This window comes from Oryx dammah, unplaced genomic scaffold, assembly GCF_014754425.2.
Source record: "Oryx dammah isolate SB20612 unplaced genomic scaffold, SCBI_Odam_1.1 HiC_scaffold_8, whole genome shotgun sequence".
NCBI classification, from domain to species: Eukaryota; Metazoa; Chordata; class Mammalia; order Artiodactyla; family Bovidae; genus Oryx; species Oryx dammah.
The window spans coordinates 47,920,866-47,942,127 of NW_024070192.1; the positions used below are offsets into that span (position 1 = coordinate 47,920,866).

General features: G+C 43.6%; 1 long non-coding RNA gene across 1 annotated transcript; it reads left to right on the top strand.

Moving 5' to 3' along the window:
• Positions 1-15,076: 15,076 nt before the first annotated feature.
• LOC120866394 lies at positions 15,077-21,056 on the top strand. The gene is made up of 3 exons (XR_005721648.1): positions 15,077-15,303; positions 19,592-19,687; positions 20,912-21,056. It is a non-coding gene; the product is annotated as an uncharacterized LOC120866394 (long non-coding RNA).
• Positions 21,057-21,262: the final 206 nt, after the last annotated feature.

The window sequence follows — 21,262 nt, forward strand, 5'->3', positions numbered from 1 at the left end:
CCACCGGCTGCAACAAAGACCCAAGAGCCACGACTAACGCCTGATGGAGCCAAAAATAAATCAATATTTTATAGAAAGAAAAAAGTGGCAAGTCTGCAACTTGTAATAGAAATTCCCTCTTTTTCTATCCCTGTATATTTGCACCCATTTACTCTGCTTTATGGGCTTTCCTGCTTTCCTGGTAGCTCAGTGGTAAAGAACCTGCCTGCCAAGCAGGAAGTGGGGGTCTGATCCCTGGATCAGAAAGATCCTCTGGAGAAGGAAGTGGCAACCCGCTCCAGTATTCTTGCCTGGAGAGTCCCATGGACAGAGGAGCCTGGCGGCTATAGTCCACGATGTAGCAAAGAGTCAATCACAACTAACGCTTAACTTGCCTCCTCATACAGTCTGGATAACACCCCTTCTTATGCATCAAAGACTTCTCTAATTGTTATCTCCAGTGGGTTTCTACCCACTTGCTACTTGGGTTTCTTCCTTGCTAATGAATCTCTCTACTTGTCACGCAACTATGCCTTGATTTCATATTTCCTTTTTTTTTTTTTTTGAGATTTTTTTAAAAAGATTTTTTGATGTGGACCCTTTTTTAAAGTCTTTATTGAATTTGTTACAATATTACTTCTGTTTTATGTTTTGGTTTTTTGGCCCCAAGGCATGTTGGATCTTAGTTCCCTGACCAGGGATCCACAATGTACCACCTGTACTGGAAGGCAAAATCTTAATCACTGGACCACCAGGGAAGTCCTATGACTCCATATTTCAATCCAGCTACCATCCACCCCACAGGTGAAATCCCAGCTATCGTTGTCTATCTATGTTTACTTCTTTACCTCCTCGCCACCGTCCCCACCCACTTTCTCTCCTCAAAGTGCATGCCTCCTGCTTCCTTGAGATTGGCTCCAAGCCCCATCTCATCTCACTTTGGGACTCCAACCAAAGTTCCTGTGATCTACCACACACACTGAAACTTTGATGAGGCCAGTCGTGTAGTCTAAATAGCACTTCCTACGGGGACCCTCTGAGCAGGGCACACGAAATGGAAAGCTAGCACACTCCAAAACAAATGATCTCTGGAGATAGTAGAGTAGTTGAGGTCCTTGTTGGACCCCTGGTCTGGAGGACGATGCCCAAAGTAGTGACTGACAACTAAATTCTTTTCTTTTTCTTTTAATAGGTAAAATTAATGTTTAGCTCAACATTCACATGTTGTCAGTGCAAAAAAAAAATAATGAGAGATTTTGCCTTCTTTTTTTCACACTAAATCTTTGAAGTCCAGTGTGTATTTTGCATTTATAGTGTATCTCAATCTGGGCTTTAAATTTTCATCAAAAACTCTTGACCTGTATTTAGATTTCACAAAATGTACAGTTGAAAAAGAAGATTCAAGTACCAAATTTGTTCCAAACATGCTTAAATATTTCCAATGACTAAGCTGAATATCTGCTTCTAAAAGTAAACTTAAACGACTTAACAGCTGACTAAATAAAGGTAAAACTCTCCTGCTCCTTGGTTGCACAAGCCACATTTCAAGTGCTTGCTTGCCACGGGTGGCTAATGGCCGCCATATTGGATATCCAAGCCTAGATCCTCAGGGCAGCTCTCAGACCTGTGGCTCTTTTCATGGTAACAGATGCTCCAGAGAGGTCGCAAAGGATAGCCTCTTGCCTTTAGGAGGTTAAAATCCAACTGAGGGTAAGGAAACATTTAAAGGAGAAGGAAAATATTTTATTTGGTATATTATTCATGTCAGATACTTCGCCAATGTTGTTACCTTATCCTTACAACAACCCCATGAGTTGAGTATGCTGAGCTTCTGACTCGTGATGGAGAAACGTGGAGAGATTGTCAGGGTCATATAGCCAGGTAGAACCTGCATTTAAATCCAAATTTTAGTGGTTCCCAAACTCCTTCTTTTTCTTATACTATGTGCTGTGCTGTGCTTGCTCAGTCGCTCAGTCATGTCCAACTCTTTGCAACCCCAGGCTCCTCTGTCCATGGGGATTCTCACTATACTTCATTCCAAAATGCAGGATGCATGTGCATGCTAAGTTACTTCAGTTCCGTCTGACTCTGTGCAGCCCTACGGACTGCAGCCTGCCAGTCTGCCCTGTCAACCTGGAAATTTAATTCCAACCAACCACTTTGAAAGCTATTGTACTCACCACGCTCCTACAGCAGGAAGCACTCATAGTGTCTGAGGCCTTAGGCGCTGACACAGCAGAGTTTCATAACACTTGGTTACTGACTTGCTACAGGATCGGTGCTACCATTTGGGCCACCAAGAGCTTGAAACATGAACGTGAAAGTCGCTCAGTTGTGTCCTACTCTTTGCGACCCCAGGGACTATACAATCCATGGCATTCTCCAGGCCAAAATACTGGAGTGGGTAGCTGTTCCCTTCTCCAGGGGATCTTCCCAACCCAGGGATCGAACCCAGCCTCCCGCATTGCAGGTGGATTCTTTCCCAGCTGAGCCACAAGGGAAGCCCAAGAATACTGGAGTGGGTAGCCTATCCCTTCTCCAGGGGATCTACCCAACCCAGGGATCTAACCAAGGTCTCCTACATTGCAGGTGGATTCTTTACCAACTGAGCTATCAGGAAAGGCATCAGAGCTTGAAAGACCTGGAGCAATTACGTAGTCTCAGGGCAAAGATAACCAAACAGTCCCTAACAGAAAGGGTATGGGTACCGGGTTCTTCTGAAACTTTCAGAGATAAAGAGGGAACCTCTGGGACTTCCCTGGCAGTCCAGGGGTTAACACTCCATGCTTAGAGTGCTTCCACTGCAGGGAGTGTTGGTCCATCCCTGGTCTGGGAACTAAGACCCCACATGCTGCATGATGCGGGGAGGGGAGGGAGAGGGAACCTCTAACACTGGGGTGTGAGAATAGCACCATCTCGGTTGACAGTGGATTGCAATGTCCCTAGAGCCTAAAGCCTATGTGATGCTACCTGGAGAAGCAGCTGCTTGCTGGCTGGTACATTTGGATTTGTGCAATGGAAAGTCACTGGGAGCCCAGAAATCTATACTTATTTCCAGCTGTGCCAATTCCAAAATATTTGTCTACCTTACCCTTTTCTCCCCTTTACTGAGCTTCACTTTCTCAATCTCAAGCTGAAATCCCAGGGCTCACAAATACTCCCTCTCCTAGGCCAATAAAATGCACAATGGGGTCACTTCAAAGTCCTTAGCCTCATAGCCTATAAGGAAGGAAAGAAACCACATCTGAATTATAGCACAGGCTGGCATGTCTAAAATGCAGTAAGAATGCAGTATTCCATAATGGCTGTACTACCACCTTCATTCAGAAAAAAATAAGTGACTTCAAGAAACTGGAATTTCCACTCCCCCTCAGATAACTTAGGGAGTGGAGTGTGTGTGTATGTCGACTGTTGAGGGGAACTGTGGTGGGGAGGATGGGTCAAGAGATTAAACGGATTTGTGAAGAGTGATGTGATACAGGGGAGTTCCCCAGTGGCCTAGTGGTTATGGTTCAGTGCTTTCACTGCAGAGGCTGAGATTTGATCCTTGTTCGGGGAACCATCCTGCATGTCATGTGATCAAAATACAAAAATTAAAAAAGAGTGATGTGACTAATTAGAGTTCACAGTGTATTAAATAGCTGTTGGAACAAATAAATCTGCAAATCTTACTGGCTTAACTCACTTATGTTTTTTCATCATTTATGTGAAATCAAAAATGGATATTCTTGAGCAGCAGGCAAGTTTTCCTCCAAGTGGTATTTTAGGAACCAGCGGTTGTAGCACTTGGGCTCATTAGCTGTGGCTCTCAGGCTCTAGAGCGCAGACTCAGCAGTTGCAGCCCATGGGCTTAGTTGTTCCATAGCATGTGGGGTCTTTCCAGACCAGGGATTGAACCCATGTCTCATGCATTGGCAGGTGGAAAAACTAGGTCCACATTTCTGAGAACCTGTGGTAAAAGGGGGCATGAGGATTCTGTACAAGGTAGAAGGACGGAAAACAGTTATTATACTCAGATGGGGTTTTCCTTTCACCTGAGCATGGCATGAAACTTAGTTTACCAAAGGGAATTTCTCCTTGTTAGCAGTTCAGGTTATGTGACTCAGGAAGGAATTCTAGAGTTCCATGGAGGTTGGGGGAAATGAGAGGGTGCCAGCGCCCACTCTTAGGTCAAGCCTTGAGCCCTGTAGAATTAATATTTGGATCTAGAGTCTAGTGAGTGGAAATATGTAAGGAAAAGGCAGAAACAGTGTCAGGTGGAGGAGAGAGCTTGGGATTTGAAGTCAGAAAGACTTGGGTAATTAAGAAGTTGTGTGAATCTGGAAGAGTGATTATCTCCCCATGTGTGAAATGGAGATAACCCTTGAAAGAGTATTTTTGATCTTGAAAAGGAGTGAAGATAATGCGTGCATGTGTGTGTGTGTGTGTGTGTGTGTGTATATATATATAATTATATGTACATGTTCAGTTCAGTTCAGTTCAGTTCAGTCGCTCAGTCATGTCTGACTCTTTGCGACCCCATGAATCGCAGCACGCCAGGCCTCCCTGTCCATCACCAACTCCCAGAGTTCACTCAGACTCACGTTTCATCAATTCTGTGATACCATCCAGCCATCTCATTCTCTGTCGTCCCCTTCTCCTCCTGCCCCCAATCCTTCCCAGCATCAGAGTCTTTTCCAATGAGTCAACTCTTCGCATGAGGTGGCCAAAGTACTGGAGTTTCAGCTTTAGCATCATTCCTTCCAAAGAAATCCCAGGGCTGATCTCCTTCAGAATGGACTGTTTGGATCTCCTTGCAGTCCAAGGGACTCTCAAGAGTCTTCTCCAACACCACAGTTCAAAAGCATCAATTCTTCGGCGCTCAGCTTTCTTCACAGTCCATCTCTCATATCCATAGATGACCACTGGAAAAACCATAGCCTTGACTAGGCAGACCTTAGTCGGCAAAGTAATATCTCTGCTTTTGAATATACTATCTAGCTTGGTCATAACTTTTCTTCCAAGGAGTAAGCGTCTTTTAATTTCATGGCTGCAGTCACCATATGTACATGTAATTGTATATATACTGGAGCTTCCCAGGTAGCATGGTATTAAAGAATCTGCCTGCCAATGTAAGAGATGCAGGTTTTATCCCTGGACCAGGAAGATCCCCAGGCATAGGAAATGGCAACCAACTCCAGTATTCTTGCCTGGAAAATTCCATGGACAGAGGAGCCGGCAGGCCCCAGTCAATGAGGTTGCAAAGAGTCAGATGTGACTGATCGGCTGAGCACATACACACAATTATATGCATTTAAAATACTGGAACGCATGTACACCCTTGGGGGATTCGTGTCGATGTATGGCAAAACCAATACAATATTGTAAAGTAATTAGCCTCCAATAAATAAATAAATAAAATACATATATGTATCAATGTGCATCTGTTTATAAAATCTGGCACATAGAAGTGCCTAGTATATACCAGGTCCCTTTCTTCCCACCTCCTTTTCCTCTGTCACGAAAAGTGGCCTCCATTCTTGAGTGCTTTTGATGATTAGGCAGAACAAGCTATTTCTTTTGCCTCAGAGAGCTTATTTGAAAGAACAACATTACTCAATGCTAAACCCAGGTCTGATTAATCCAGAAGGGTCAGCTGCCTATCAGGGATTACACTTGCAGTTACCTGTGTCCTGATCCAGGTTCCATGATGCAGAGCTCAGAGAGAATGAGTATAACTCACAGCCTCAAAGGAGAGTCCACTCAGCAGCAGGATGTGAATGCTGGGGTTCGAGCCTGTTATCCTCCCCACCATCAACACAGAGCTGTAGGGCCTGCCCTCAAAACACTCAAGGTGATTGGCGCGTCCTGGCGGTGAAACTGTTTACCTCAGATTGGGACTTGAACCCGTACGCTGGGACTCGAACCCAGCCAAAATCCTGTTTGGCATGTGAACCCATGTGGCCAGTGTAAGGAATATGCTATGCACAAGCCTGTACTATAACTAACAGGACTTTTTGAAAAATAAGAACGACTTTCTCATCACCTCCTGTCAAAGGGCTGGGAGCAGTAAAATGTACATCGTGGAAAGACATCTTGAAAACAAGATGTTGACATATTGAGGTGACTGATGGAAAACCATTAGCAATTGTTCTGGTAACCAGAGCCTTGAGGGAGTTGCTGAGAAATGACATTGAGTACTGTGCATTGTATATCTTTATCTGTGATCTGAGATTGTAAACAACAGATATCTCTAGAGCACTAACAAGGAAGTAGATGTTAGCAATAAAAGACATGCAAGGATTAAGATCTGGGCTTTTACCCGCGAAAGGCATCAGCCCCCTGATCCCCACTTTTATTTGAGTCTTATTTTTCCTTATTCTTCTGTGGCACCGCTCCTTCAGGTCAGTTTGTTGTTGGGCTGGTCCCAACAGCCAGGACTTGAACCCGGCCAAAATCCTGCTTGGGACTTGCACCCACATGACTGGGACTCAGACCCAGCCAAAACCCCGCCCTGTTCCTGGTTTCAGGAGCTAAAGAAGCTCAGGTACTTGATGTCTCATTGCAGAAAGAATTCGTGAGAGACAAAGTGATAAGTAAGTAGTTGATTTATTCAGATTTAGAGAGGAGCACACTCCACGGACAGAGTGTGGGTCATCGCAGAGGGTGAGTGTTGTAGGTTAGTTTTTATAGGCTGGGTAATTTCATATGCTAATGAGTGGGAGATTACCCCAGCTATTTTTGGGAAGGGGTGGAGATTTCCAGGAATTGGGCCACTGCCCACTACTTGGCCTTTTGACAGTGCCTTGGAACTGTCATGGTGCCTCTGGGTGTGTCATTTAGCTTGCTGATTGAGAGTCAAGGTCTAACCAAAGTCCACTTGTCTGCCATTTTGGACCCATTTGATTCTAATAAGTGTATGTTGTATCTTTCAGTCAGCTCCGTTCAGTCACTCAGTCGTGTCTGACTTTTTGCAACCCCATGGGCTGCAGCATGCCAGGCTTCCCTGTCCATCACTAATCCCCAAGCTTGCCCAAACTCATGTCCATTGAGTTGGTGATGCTATCCAATCAACTCAGCCTCTGTCATCCCTTTCTCCTCCCGCCTTCAATTGTTCCCAGGATCAGGGTCTTTTCCAGTGAGTCAGTTCGTGGCATCAGGTGGCCAAAATATTGGAGTTTCAGCTTCAGCATCAGTTCTTCCAATGAATATTCAGGACTGATTTCCTTTAGGATTGACAGTTTGATCTCTTTCAAGTCCAAAGCATTCTCAAGAGTCCTCTCCAACACCACAATTCAAAAACATCATTTCTTCTGCACTCAGCCTTCTTTATGGTCCAATTCTCACATTCATACATGACTACCAGAAAAACGATAGCTTTGGTTAGACAGACCTTTGCCAGCAAAGCAATGTCTCTGCTTTTTAGTATGCTGTCTAGGTTTGTCATAACTTTTCTTCCAAGGAGCGAGCGTCTTTTAATTTCATGGCTGCAATCACCATCTGCAGTGATTTTGGAGCCCCCCAAAATAAAGTCTGTCACTGTTTCCACTGTTTCCCCATCTATTTGCCATGAAGTGTTAGGACCAGATGCCATGATCTTCGTTTTTTGAATGTTGAGTTTTAAGCCAACTTTTTCACTCTCCGCTTTCACTTTCATCAAGAGGCTCTTTAGTTCTTCTTCTCTTTCTGCCATAAGGGTGGTGTCATCTGCATATCTGAGGTTATTGATATTTCTCCTGGCAATCTTGATTCCAGCTTGTGCTTCATCCAGCCTGGCATTTTGCATGAAGAATTCTGTATATAAGTTAAATAAGCAGGGTGACAATATACAGCCTTGATGTACTCCTTTCCCAATTTGGAACCAGTTTCTTGCTCCATGTCCAGTTCTAATTGTTGCTTCTTCATCTGCATACAGATTTCTCAGGAGGCAGGTAAGTTGGGCTGGTATTTCCATCTCTTTCAGAATTTTCCACATTTTGTTGTGATCCACACAGTCAAAGGCCTTGGTGTAGTCAATAAAGCAGAAGTCGATGTTTTCCTAGAACTCTCTTGCTTTTTCTATGATCCAACGAATGTTGGCAATTTGATCTCTGGTTCCTCTGCCTTTTCTAAATCCAGCTTGAACATCTGGAAGTTCTTGGTTTATGTACTGTTGAAACCTAGCTTTGAGAATTTCTAGCCTATGAGATGTGTGCAATTGTGCAGTAGTTTGAACATTCTTTGGCCTTGCCTTTCTTTGGGATTGGAATAAAAACTGACTTTTTCCAGTCCTGTGGCCACTGCTGAGCTTTCAAAAGTTGCTGGCATATTGAGTGCAACGCTTTAACATCATTGTCTTTTAGGATTTGAAATAGCGTAACTGGAATTCCATCACCTTCACTAGCTTTGTTCGTAGTGATGCTTCCTAAGGCCCACTTGACTTTACATTCCAGGATGTCTGGCTCTAGGTGAGTGATCACACTATTGTGGCTTTCTGAGTCATGAAGATCTTTTTTTGTATAGTTCTTCTGTGTTTTCTTGCCACCTCTTCTTAATATCTTCTGCTTCTGTAGGTCCATACCAATTCTGTCCTTTATTGTGCCTGTCTTTGCATGAAATGTTCCCTTGGTATATCTAATTTTCTTGTAGAGATCTCTAGTCTTTTCCATTCTGTTGTTTTCCTCTATTTCTTTGCATTGATCACTGAGGAAGGCTTTCTTATCTCTCCTCACTATTCTTTGGAACTCTGCATTCAAATGGGTATATCTTTCCTTTTTCCTTTGCCTTTCACTTCTCTTCTTTTCTCAGCTATTTCTAAGACCTCCTTAGAAAACCTTTTGCCTTTTTGCATTTCTTTTTCTTGGGGATGGTTTTGATCATTGCCTCCTGTACAATGTCACAAACCTGTCTATCGTTCTTCAGGCACTCTGTCTATCAGATCTAATATATTGAATCTATTTCTCACTTCCACTGTATAAGCATAAGGGATTTGATTTAGGCCATACCTGAATGATCTAGTGGTTTTCCCTACTTTCTTCAATTAAGTCTGAATTTGGCCATAAGGAGTTCATGATCTGTGCCACAGTCAGCTCCCGGTCTTGTTTTTGCTGACTGTATACAGCTTCTCCATCTTTGGCTGCAAAGAATATAATCAATCTAATTCAGTTTTGACCATCTGGTGATGTCCATATGTAGAGTTGTCTCTTATGTTGTTGGAAGGGAGTTGCTATGGTTTCTATGACTGGTGCGTTCTTTTGGCAAAACTCTGTTAGCCTTTGCCCTGCTTCATTTTGTACTCCAAGGCCAAACTTGCCTATTACTCCTACTTTTGCACTCCAGTCCCCTGTGATGAAAAGGACATCCTTTTTTGGTATTATTTCTAAATGGTCTTGTAGGTCTTCGTAGAACCATTCAACTTCAGCTTCCTCGGCATTAGTGCTTGGGGCACAGACTTGGATTACTGTGATATTGAATGGTTTGCCTTGGAAACAGAGATTGTTCTGTCTTTTTTGAGGTTATACCCAAGTACTGCATTTTGGACTCTTTTGTTGACTATGAGAGCTACTCCATTTCTTCTAAGGCATTCTTGCCCACAGTAGTAGATGTAATGGTCATCTGAATTAAATTCACCCATTCCAGTCGATTTTAGTTCATTGATTCCTAGAATGTCAGTGTTCCCTCTTGCCATCTCCTACTACCTATTACCATCAGGAGGAGGAAGTCAGGGACGTAGGACAAAGGCAAGAAGGGGAAAGAAGTGGGAAAATCAAGGGGCACATTGTATAGGAAGAAAAAGTGCAGGGGGGCATCTCAAGTGCCAGCTCTGTGCCTGCTCACACTCTCGCCCTCCAGATGCACTCCTCACCCTTCCCACAAGCCTCCTTTGCTGCTGCACACATCTGTATTCACCAAGCTGTCTTGCTGGGCACATAATGAATGCCCAATAATACCAATAATACAGAGTTCCTTTCATTTAAAGGAGAAGCATCCTTTAAAAGGAAAAGCTGCTGGGGACTTCCCTGGTGGTCCAGTGGTTAAGATGCCATGCTTCCAGTACAGGGGGTGCAGGTTTAATCCCTGATCAGGAACTAAGATCCCACATACCACGAGGCCAAACTTGAAAAAATAAATGAAAAAATAACAGAAAGGCTCTCACATCTGTGGAGGTTTAAACTAACAACCTTCTTAGAGATGAGGAATCTTTTTTTTTTTAATTTATTTTTTTATTTTACTTTACAATTCTGTATTGGTTTTGCCATACATTGACATGAATTCACCACGGGTGTACATGCATTCCCAAACATGAACCCCCCTCCCACCCCCCTCCCCACAACATCTCTCTGGGTCATCCCCACGTACCAGCCCCAAGCGTGCCATATCCTGCATCGGACATAGACTGGCAATTCGATTCTTACATGATATTATACATGTTTCAATGCCATTCTCCCAAATCATCTCACCCTCTCCCTCTCCCTCTGAGTCCAAACGTCCGCTATACACATCTGTGTCTTTTTTGCTGTCCTGCATACAGGGTCATCATTGCCATCTTTCTAAATTCCATATATACGTGTTAGTATACTGTATTGGTGTTTTTCTTTCTGCCTTACTTCACTCTGTATAATCGGCTCCAGTTTCATCCATCTCATCAGAACTGATTCAAATGTATTCTTTTTAACGGCTGAGTAATACTCCATTGTGTATATGTACCACAGCTTTCTTATCCATTCATCTGCTGATGGACATCTAGGTTGTTTCCATGTCCTGGCTATTATAAACAGTGCTGCGATGAACATTGGGGTACATGTGTCTTTTTCAATTCTGGTTTCCTCAGTGTGTATGCCCAGCAGTGGGATTGCTGGGTCATAAGGCAGTTCTATTTGCAATTTTTTAAGGAATCTTCACACTGTTCTCCATGGTGGCTGTACTAGTTTGCATTTCCACCAACAGTGTAGGAGGGTTCCCTTCTCTCCACACCCTCTCCAGCATTTATTGCTTGCAAATTTTTGGATCGCAGACATTCTGACTGGTGTGAAGTGGTACCTCATTGTGGTTTTGATTTCCATTTCTCTAATAATGAGTGATGTTGAGCATCTTTTCATGTGTTTGTTAGCCATCCGTATGTCTTCTTTGGAGAAATGTCTATTTAGTTCTTTGGCCCATCTTTTGGTTGGGTCGTTTATTTTTCTGGAATTGAGCTGCAGGAGTTACTTGTATATTTTTGAGATTAGTTATTTGTCAGTTGCTTCATTTGCTATTGTTTTCTCGCATTCAGAAGGCTGTCTTTTCACTTTGCTTATATTTTCCTTTGTTGTGCAGAAGCTTTTTAAGATCAATGGAACAAAATAGAAAGCCCAGAGATAAATCCACACACATTTGGACACCTTATCTTTGACAGAGGCAAGAATATATACAATGGAGTAAAGACAATCTCTTTAACAAGTGGTGCTGGGAAAACTGGTCAACCACTTGTAAAAGAATGAAACTAGATCACTTTCTAACACCACACACAAAGATAAACTCAAAATGGATTAAAGATCTAAATGTAAGACCAGAAACTATAAAACTCCTAGAGGAGAACATAGGCAAAACACTCTCCGACATAAACCACAGCAGGATCCTCTATAATCCACCTCCCAGAATTCTGGAAATAAAAGCAAAAATAAACAAATGGGACCTAATTAAAATTAAAAGCTTCTGAGATGAAGAATCTTGAGCCATAGAGAAGGCATGACTTAATCCAAGGTCACACAATGGTGACTCTGACAATTAAGCCTGGGTTCCTTGAGTTACGAGCAAGATTTCTTTTTAAAATAAAACTCTCTTGAATCCTTGAAAACAGCAACATTTGATGGGTGTTTTCTATCTTCCAGGCACTGTTCTGAATATAATTATTCAATTGAATTCTCACTCAGATCTGGTATGTGGAACAGTCATTGCTGATTAGAAGCCACTATTGTTGCTGATCATAATGTTATGAAAACTCTTATTGGGAGTGGGAACTCTTTGGGTGGGGACAAATCCTTCCAGACACCGGCCAGGCTCTTGAGCATCTTTTGGAAAAATGATGACTGTCCGTGACTTAACTGACCCTCCTCTAGCTAATGACTCTTTAGACAGAAATTGGTCACCTGCTAAGCTTCCTGACCTCCATACCAGAATCATGAACTCACAGATAGTCACTGAGCTGACAGTAATACCAGCTGAAGCCCCGGAGTCTCTTTGTGATTCAGTCTATAATTTCCAGCAGAATAAAATATGGAAAGATTCTGATTGCTCTTTCTTTAGTGGTATTTCCTTAATGAACTGATACACTTTGGCCTGAGTTGTCTGCGAGTGCCCTAATATAGGAAATAGAAAGGCATACATTCTCTTTCACAGAAATCAATAATAGTAGCTGCCAGTTCTGAGGACTGTATACATATAAATCCACATACATCAGTCTGTCCAACAACCCTATGAGGAGTTGTTGCCTATGCCTGCTTATCAGATAAGGAAGCAAAACCCAGAAAAGGAAGGCAATTTTTCCAAGGTAAAAACACAGCTAGTAGGTAGGGGAGCCACATGTAAATTGGATCTGTCATACTCTAGAGTCCTCTTTCTTACCTACACTACTGTATAAGCATTGGTTTTATTTTCACAACCTCAGAATGACCGAGTGAAGAGCCACGAATAAGGGCCATCTGTTGTTCCTTAACTCTCCTAAAATCAAAGTTACAGTTTTAGGTGGATGTACCCTCCCTTTGATCTGACTGTGTGCTCAGAATCTTCTCTAGCTCAGAGCTGCTGTGCTCTGCTAATGAAAGCTTGACGATTACTCCCTACTAGGTGAAGTAGAATTCTGTGTCCTCAAAAGCTCATTTATCTGTGCCACATAGAGGAAATTTTCTAAGAATTTGGACTTAACCTGATGGTAATGAGTTCTAGAGAAGAGCGCTATCTTTGGAGTTTAAGCTTGGTTCTGTATTAAAATGCTGTTTGGGGGATGTTAATAAACCTCTCCATGACTTAGTTTGCTCATCTGTAAAATGGCAATAATGCTATATGTATTGGAAACCATATTGTGTGTCTTCCTAATTATAATGTCTCCCTGAATCCCCCTCCAACACACACACACACACACACACACACACACACACACACACACACAGAGTCCTCAGCAGCTTTGTTTGTGTTGTTAGTTTGAGGGGATGGAGGTGACACCTGACTCAAACCAGGCCAAGGAAATTCTCTCCCCTGGCATTTTAGATTTGGGATTGGGAAAAATCTAGCACTTTCTGGACTCATCTTGAACTTGAGGGCTCAGAGGAGGTCATATTCCCCCTACCATATGGTTTGACAAACTGAGAAAGATGGTCAGCAGAGAAAAAATGATGAAATAGATGTGAAAGTGAAGCAGAGATGGCTCCTTTGCATTTTCATACTTAATTTCCTCTTTTAGCAATCGGACTCCTAACCAACAAACCCCCTCACAGCCTTGTTAAAATTAAATACGAGCCAAGCCAGGAATAAAACCAGTGCTCACTAAATGTAGAAGTTGTTATGCCCTTTGCTCACATCTGCGGTGCGCTTCTACTCAGATACAGGTTTTGTTGACATTTTTTTGGTGACAAAGCAAAAAACTTTTTTGACTTTATAGACCTATAAGGCTTACATGTCTATTTGGCTCACAGCACCAAATAGCTGCACGCCAAGGCAAATCCAGGGAAGACTAAGGCCTCATTACCAAGGCTCCGAAGGCCCTGCTCAGCTCTAAGGAATCTAGAGGCCAAGCTAAGCATGTAGTTTCAGCACCAGCAAAACAAAGAACCCAAAATAAAGTCAGAAACGAGAACATCTAAAAGGAAATGAATTTAATTTCAACAATACTTTCCAGCTTAGGGCAGTTTTTAAAATTTTTTAGCCTTTTTTTAAAATTGAAATTGCATAGAGAGTGATATTCTTTTCACTGTTTAGCATCTCTAAAAGTTTTTTGGCTCTGAACTATCACAGAAATTAGACAGCAACCAATCTTACCTTTGGGATAGGTAGGATTGAGTTCAGGTAATTTGCCAAATTGCTTGATGAATAACCCATAAATGTAGCCCTTAACCCACCTACGGGTATTCGCAATGAATGAGGTCAATGGTTTGCCCAAAGGACCTCTGACAGGTGTATTTCAAGAATTGTGACAAATGGAGCATAACAGGGCAGATCGCTTCCTGTAGCCACAGAATTAGGGACCAGGGCCCCTGGTGAAACGTCGGGTACTGCCCTCTCTAAAGGGAAGTCAGCCATCTTGCCGAGGCCATACTAAGAGACTATAAACTGGTCCTGCCATTAGCAACCAGTCCAGTCACCCTCATCTCACATTACGATAGCGATCATATGGGACACAGTGTTGACGACCAAAATTCATACATGCCTCCCCTCCATTCCCGCTAACACTGGGGAGGGAAGATGGCCCATTCCTCCAAAACCCAAGGGGAGTGTGTGTTTCAGATGAGGAGTGGGGAATGAAATTCACTCCCTAGCTGGTTGGTTACTGTAGCCCTCCCTCAGCCCAGTGCTTCATGATGAGAGACGCTCTGGAAGATTTTAACACATGTATTGGGAATCTGGGTTCTCAGAAATGAAGGTGGACAGGATGAGGTGGAATGCCATGCCAGAAAAACGACACTGATCATCCAGGGAAAGGCTACCATACCATACCACCTTTACTTAGGTCCTCAGCAGAAGAGAGAAGCAGACCCCACCCAAAGGAGACTGGAGTCACCTCCTTGCCACCAGCAGGTGGCCAAGCAGCACCCGTGTGGCTCCCTGCCACAATTCGGCTCCTCCCTGCCCTCAATTCCAGAGGCTCCAGGACCCAGAGCAAGGCGGGGTGAAGGAGAAGAGCAGGCTGTAGCTTCCCCAGCTAGCACCCCGCTCCTACGTTGTAATCACTGTCAGGACCTATTCCTCATGCCCAGCACCGGCCTGGCCCAGAGAAGACATCTGATACTTGTGTTCAAATAGGAAGGAGTGAATGAAAGTTCCCCTATTCCAGTTCACCCCCTTTCTTAGTCATTCACTGCTTTCCTGGTTTAGGAGTCTTATGTGTTGGTCAGAGGAGGGTGTTTCCTTGGCTCAGAGACTTAGGTAATAACGTGGCATTACCCAAGGCAGGGCTTAGACTCCCGCAGTTCTTAGTCCCACCCCCGGCCTTTCATTCCAGCTCAGAGCGTGAAAGAGAATAAATTTCTGCTCTTCTAAGCCTTGTTGCGTTTTTATCCGAGACCTCCAGCAGCAGCATGAAGTTGGGAGGCTTCCTCCTGCTTGTGACCCTAGTCACCCTCAGCTCAGTGGTGCAGGAGCTTCAGGCTGCGGTGAGACCGTTTAGAGTTTTTGGTGAGTCCATGCAGAAGGCAGCCCTGTCCTTTTTGCAACGAAGGAGCCAGAATGTAAGCCACTGGGGGCCAGTGGGTGCAGGGGAAGGAGGGGAAGAAAAGAGAGAGGGGAAAGTATTCCAGGCAAGCAGTCACTGCAGGGGCCCACCTTGACTGCAGGGTCTCTGTGCTTCTGCTTTTACTTTCTCCTCTCCTTTCCTCTGATCATCCCTCCATCTGGACTCTCCAAAAGCGAAGCCTTTGCCCTCTCATTGGCCTCCGTCCATTTCCCCAGCCTCTCTCTCCGCCGGTTTGTTTGTCTCTTGCTACAAATAAGTTGGATTGCTTACAGAAAATATTTTCTTAAATATGTGAAACATGATTCATCTTTTCCTCTTACTGCCAACATTCTCAAAGGAGTAATCTTCATTCTCTGCCTTTTCTTCCCCATGACTCATCCCTTAATCCCCTGAAGGCTGACTGTAGTCTCTATTGCTGCCTCTACCACTCTCCCAGATTTTCTCCTTCTTCATCTTTTTTTTCTTAAAAAAAAAAAAAAAAATTTTTTTTTAAAAATTTACTTATTTGGGCTTCCCAGGTGGCGCTAGTGGTAAAGAACCTGCCTGCCGACGCAGGAAACGTAAGAGACTCAGGTTTGATCCCTGGGTTGGGAAGATGCCCTGGAGGAGGGCATGGCAACCCACTCCAGTATTCTTCCCTGGAGAATCCCATGGACAGAGGAGCCTGGTGGGCTACATAGGGTCACAAAGAGTCAGACATGACTGACATGACTTAGCACACACATGTTTACTTATTTACTTGGCTGTGCCAGGTCTTAGCTGCCACACACAAGATCTCCCATCTTCGTTGCAAGATGCAGCTTCTTCAGTTGCACCATGTTAGATCTAGTTCCCTGACCAGGGATTGAACCCAGGCTCCCCGCAATGGAATCATACTGTCTTGGCCACTGGACCACAGGGGAAGTCCATCTCCCAGATCTTCTTAACAAACTTCACAACTGTCTTGAGGAACCAGTTAAAGGTTAAAAGTCTTTAAGCTCTGCAGCATCTTTTTGCTTGCCAGTCCATCAATTCTCCAGCTTTTTTCTCTCTTAGATTATCTTCACTGTATCTTCTTCTCCCTAAGTGTCATTGGAAACTCTTGCCCCTCTCTTCTTTGTTCTCCTTCCCTTACATTGGTTGCCAAATACCAGTCATTCTTTGCAACTGGTTCTTACACGTGTTCCTTCCTTTCCGACCCTCATTGTCACACTGCCTTTTCAGCCCTGATTACTCCACGCCCGGCCCAGTGCAATGGCTTCCTGACAGCTGTCCTTCACCCTCTCTTTCTTCTGAAGGTTGCCTGCTTGGTGAATCCCAGTCCGTGCTATGCTCTCATACCATCACATCTCTCTCTTGACCTACCAAGTGAAATCTCAGTCCGAGGTCCCTGTGTAACTTTGTCCTCTGCCTGCTGTGGGCTTCTCTAGAAGCTCAGACAGTAAAGAATCTGCCTACAATTCAGGAGACCTGGGTTCGATCCCTGGGTTGGGAAGATCCCCTGAAGAAGGAAATGACAACCCACTCCAGTATTCTTGCCTGGAGAATCCCATGGACAGAGGAGCCTGGCAGGCTACAGTCCATGGGGTTGCAAAGAGTCAGATGTCACTGAATGGTGGGGAAGGGAGGCGCTGCAAACCTGTCTGCCTTGACTTCCAACTATTCCCTAGTACTTATCCAGCCTTCCGTTTGCTACTCTTCCTGTATTGCTTGTATTTCAGGGTGAAGAGTGAGGAGATGAGGCACCTAGGGTGCACAATTGAAGGAGGAGTTCAAGGGCCTCCTTAAATGCTGTGTCCTGGGTGCCTCATGCACCTTTCTCTAGTCCCGCCCTGTTGCATTTTCCCCTTGTGAAGTTTTGCTAGTAATTCTTTTCTCTTCTCCACCCTCCCTCTCCATTCTGCCTTTAAAAGATTCCAATACTTCAAGACTTACCTTTCCTGATTCACTGGAAGTGATGTCCTCTCTTTTGCAAGCCCCTTTAGTCCTTTGGATAAACCTCTCTCAGGCCATGTGTCACATATGGCTTTTAGTACTTTAAACATAAACTTTATCGCCACTGTGAGGCTCTAAGCTGCTGGAAAGTAATAACCTAGTCTTACATCTCCATGGGCTTCGCAGCTGGCTCAGTGGTAGAGAATCTGCCTGCCAACACAGGAGACTCATATTCGATCCCTGGGTTGGGAAGATCCTCTGGAGAAGGAAATGGCAACCCACTCCTGTATTCCTGCCTGGGAAATCCCCATGGACAGAGGAGCCTAGCAGGCTACAGTCCATGAGACTTAGCGACTAAACAAACCAATCCAATCCACATATCCATACTTCCTGTATAACTTAACCTGTGTGATTTGTACATAGTAAGAAATCAACAGGTATTAATGAGTGATAAAACTGCTGTGAGTGGAGACAAGAATTCTCCCATTCTCTCACCATAAATCAACAACAGCTAATAAAAGCACGGAGGGACTGTATTGATTTTCTCTGAGGTCAGCAAGTACATAGTAGACATCCCACCAGGCTCCCATATTACATCATCAGACATTGCTAATCAATTATAGCACTCTTTCTCTTTGAGCCTGGACAAGGGGATCCAGCCTTCTCCACACAGCATCAGAACAGTCACCTCCATTGACTGGAGCTGACACTGGAGAGTGAACTGCATCCAGCCCTCCTGGATCTAAGGACTTCATTTTACCTTTGAGAATACAATGGCCCAGAGAGTTTCAGAGACAGAATCAGGTAGAGAATCTCCTGATCACAGCTGAGTTACCCACCCAAGCACAGCACATATTCATCCACAGCTCTGCACACATTTTGTTAAAAACCCTTGCAGGGTCTTAACCAGCTCCCTGGACCTATTTCATTGGTCCTCAAAGACTAACCTTGAGGCTCTGGGAGTGTGGGGAGCCTCCACTTGGGTCAGGAGTGACTCCTTGAAATCTGGAGATGGACTCTTCATGCCAGGGTCAGTTTCACCCTCTGGGATGGCAGAGGGAGGTTGGCTTAGGGGCCAGAGAGTCTGGGTTGGATCCGACTTCTGTACTGACTAGTGGGAAAGTCACCTCAGTGCACCCCAGCTGCCATGCCTGTAAAAAGGGGCCAGTCAGACTCATTGCACAGAGTGACTGCAGGGCACCCTTGATGACATTCAGCTAAGTGTAAGTCTTCCCTTCTCTGCCCCTTTCTTTGCAGAGAGAAGAGAGGGCATTGAAGTGGGCTTCTCTGCACTTCCCCTCCACAGATGCAATTATCCTCCTTTTCAAAAAAATTTTTGAGTGTAGTTGACTTACAATGTTGTATTAATTTCAAGTGTACAACAAAGTGAATTAATTATGCGTGTACATATATACCCTCTTTTTTTTTAGATTCTTTTCCCATATAGGCCATTACAGAGTATTGAGTAGAGTTCCCCGTGCTATAGAGCAGGTTCTTATTATCTATTTTATACACAGCAGTGTGTATATGTGAATCCCAATCTCCCAATTTGTCCCTTCCCCCCTTATGCTCTGGTAACCATAAGTTTGTTTGCTACATCCATGACTGTACTTCTGTTTTGTAAATGAGTTCATTGGTACCCTTTTTTAGATTCCACATATAAGCGATGTCATATGGTATTTCTTTCTGTGTCTGACTTACTTCACTCAGTATGACAATCTCAGTCCATCCATGTTGCTGCAAATGGCGTTCTTTTCTTCTTTTTTATTGCTGAGTAGTATTCCATTGTATATGTGTGCTATAGCTTCTTTACCCATTCCTCTGTTGATGGACATTGAGATTGCTTCCGTGTCCTGGCTATGGTAAACAGTGTGGCAATGAACCCTGGGGTGCATGTATCTTTTTGAATCACGGTTTTCTCTGGATTGGAGCAGGAAATGGCCACCCACTCCAGTGCCCCTGCCTGGAAAATCCCATGGACAGAGGAGCCTGGTAGGCAACAGGCCATGAGGTCACAAAGAGTCAGACACAACTGAGAGACTTCACTTTTTTTCACTTTTCCTCTGGGTATATGCCAGGAGTAATTAATTCTTCTGTTCTTTAAAGTAGACCTTGCTTTGTTGAGATTGTGTGAATGCCTTGCTTTTCACTGAAATACGTAAGATGTTAATGAGTACTATTCTGTGATTAATCATTTATAAATTATATTATGTACTGAACTCAAAGAAAGTGGAATTGGCTCCTTAATCATGGGCTGGCCTCCCTAACACCTGTGTCTAGAGCATGGCACTTTTCAGCTGGTCTGTTCTCATGCAGGTACCTGTGTTGACCTCTGCAATGGCGACTGGGACTGTGGTCCAGAAGAGCGCTGTGTCAGCAATGGCTGTGGCCACGTTTGTGTTTCGACCTAAGGTAGAAACATCAGGTCCTTCCCTGCTTCCTCATTCCACGTTGAAGCCAGGCAAGCAGTACACCTGGCCCTAGTGGAACTTCCCAGAAGTAGAAGAGACAGAAGCCTATCTCTTATGACTTCTCCCTCTTCACTCATCCTTCCCAAGAAAAAGAAGCACCTATCCCAGGATGGTGGTTTCCAAATAATTTCATTACCTGATATGTCCTAGAGAAAAATCAGACTATTCATTTGAGAGGAAAAAAAAGATCAAAATCACCCACCCCCAAATGATGTTTGTTTGCTAACACTTCCGTGTATATTTTAAACACCTGACACACATGTGTAGTATCTATTTGAAAACAAGATAATCATGTACCTATTTTGATTTCTTATTTCACTTAGAGGTAGCTACTGAGAGAATTCCCTGGCAGTCCAGTGGTTAAGATTCCACGGTTCCAATGCAGAGGACACAAGTTCGATCCCTGGTTGGGGAATTAAGATCCCACATGTGGTACATACAGCCATTTAAAAAAAGAAGAAGAAATAGCTAGTAAACAACTTGTAATATCAACACTCACGTTTCTATCCCATCATCTCTAATGCCCTTCATGTGTGCTCATATGTGTGTCTACCATGTATGCTCATATACTTAGCAAGCTCCGTAAGACACATTAAACACATTTCTTATTTTTAATATCATTAATATGGCTGTAGTGAATACTGATTGGTATACACACTGTTATTAATTTATTTGGAATAAATTCTAAGGTGTACAATTGATGACCAAGGAGTATGCTTATTTTAAGCCTTGAATGACATTGCCATAGTAAATGATAAGAGCCCCTTTCCTATAAAAATATTTCACAGGCTTCACATGATAAATCCTTTACTGTCAGTAGCTATCGACTGAAAACAATGCAAAATAAAAAAGCTACCAGGATTCAGTTTTGATTAGAAATTGTGTTAAACACAACAGAATCAACACATACTTTAAGATACTCTGCTTGTGTTCAGAATGTATTGTTTGTCTTATCCACCCACAATGCCTAGGGCATTTATGGCCTCGTTGGTTCCTGGCAGGTTCTTATCCAGTCCCAGAACTGGAAAATCTTGTCTCTCAATTGTATTTTGTGGATCCAGGTCCCCAAACAGCAGGTCTCATGCATAATTGTTTTGTACATTTCACAGGATGAAGACTTACCCGAAGGGCCCCCTTTCTCTAGTAATTGTTCATTCCTTCCTAGAGTTCCTATTTCCAAAGATGTGACTATTCGAAGGTCCTTGCCCAGGAAGACAGATGAAGACAGGGACCTATGGATGGAGTGGACAAACGATGCAGATGGGAAGAGAAAATACTTGTATCTTTTAATAAATCATCATCATTAAAAGTACCCACAGTACCTGATTTGTTTGGTGAGGGATGATAAGGAAGAAGATGAGGCAGTGGGGAATAGACGACATCTGTTGAGCACTTGCTATTCAACAAGGACTGTTATACACCCCACAAGTATCATCTAATTTATCCTACAACCTTGTGACTATGCTTATTATCACTACCACTTTACATATAAGGACACTGAAGTCTGGAGAAATTA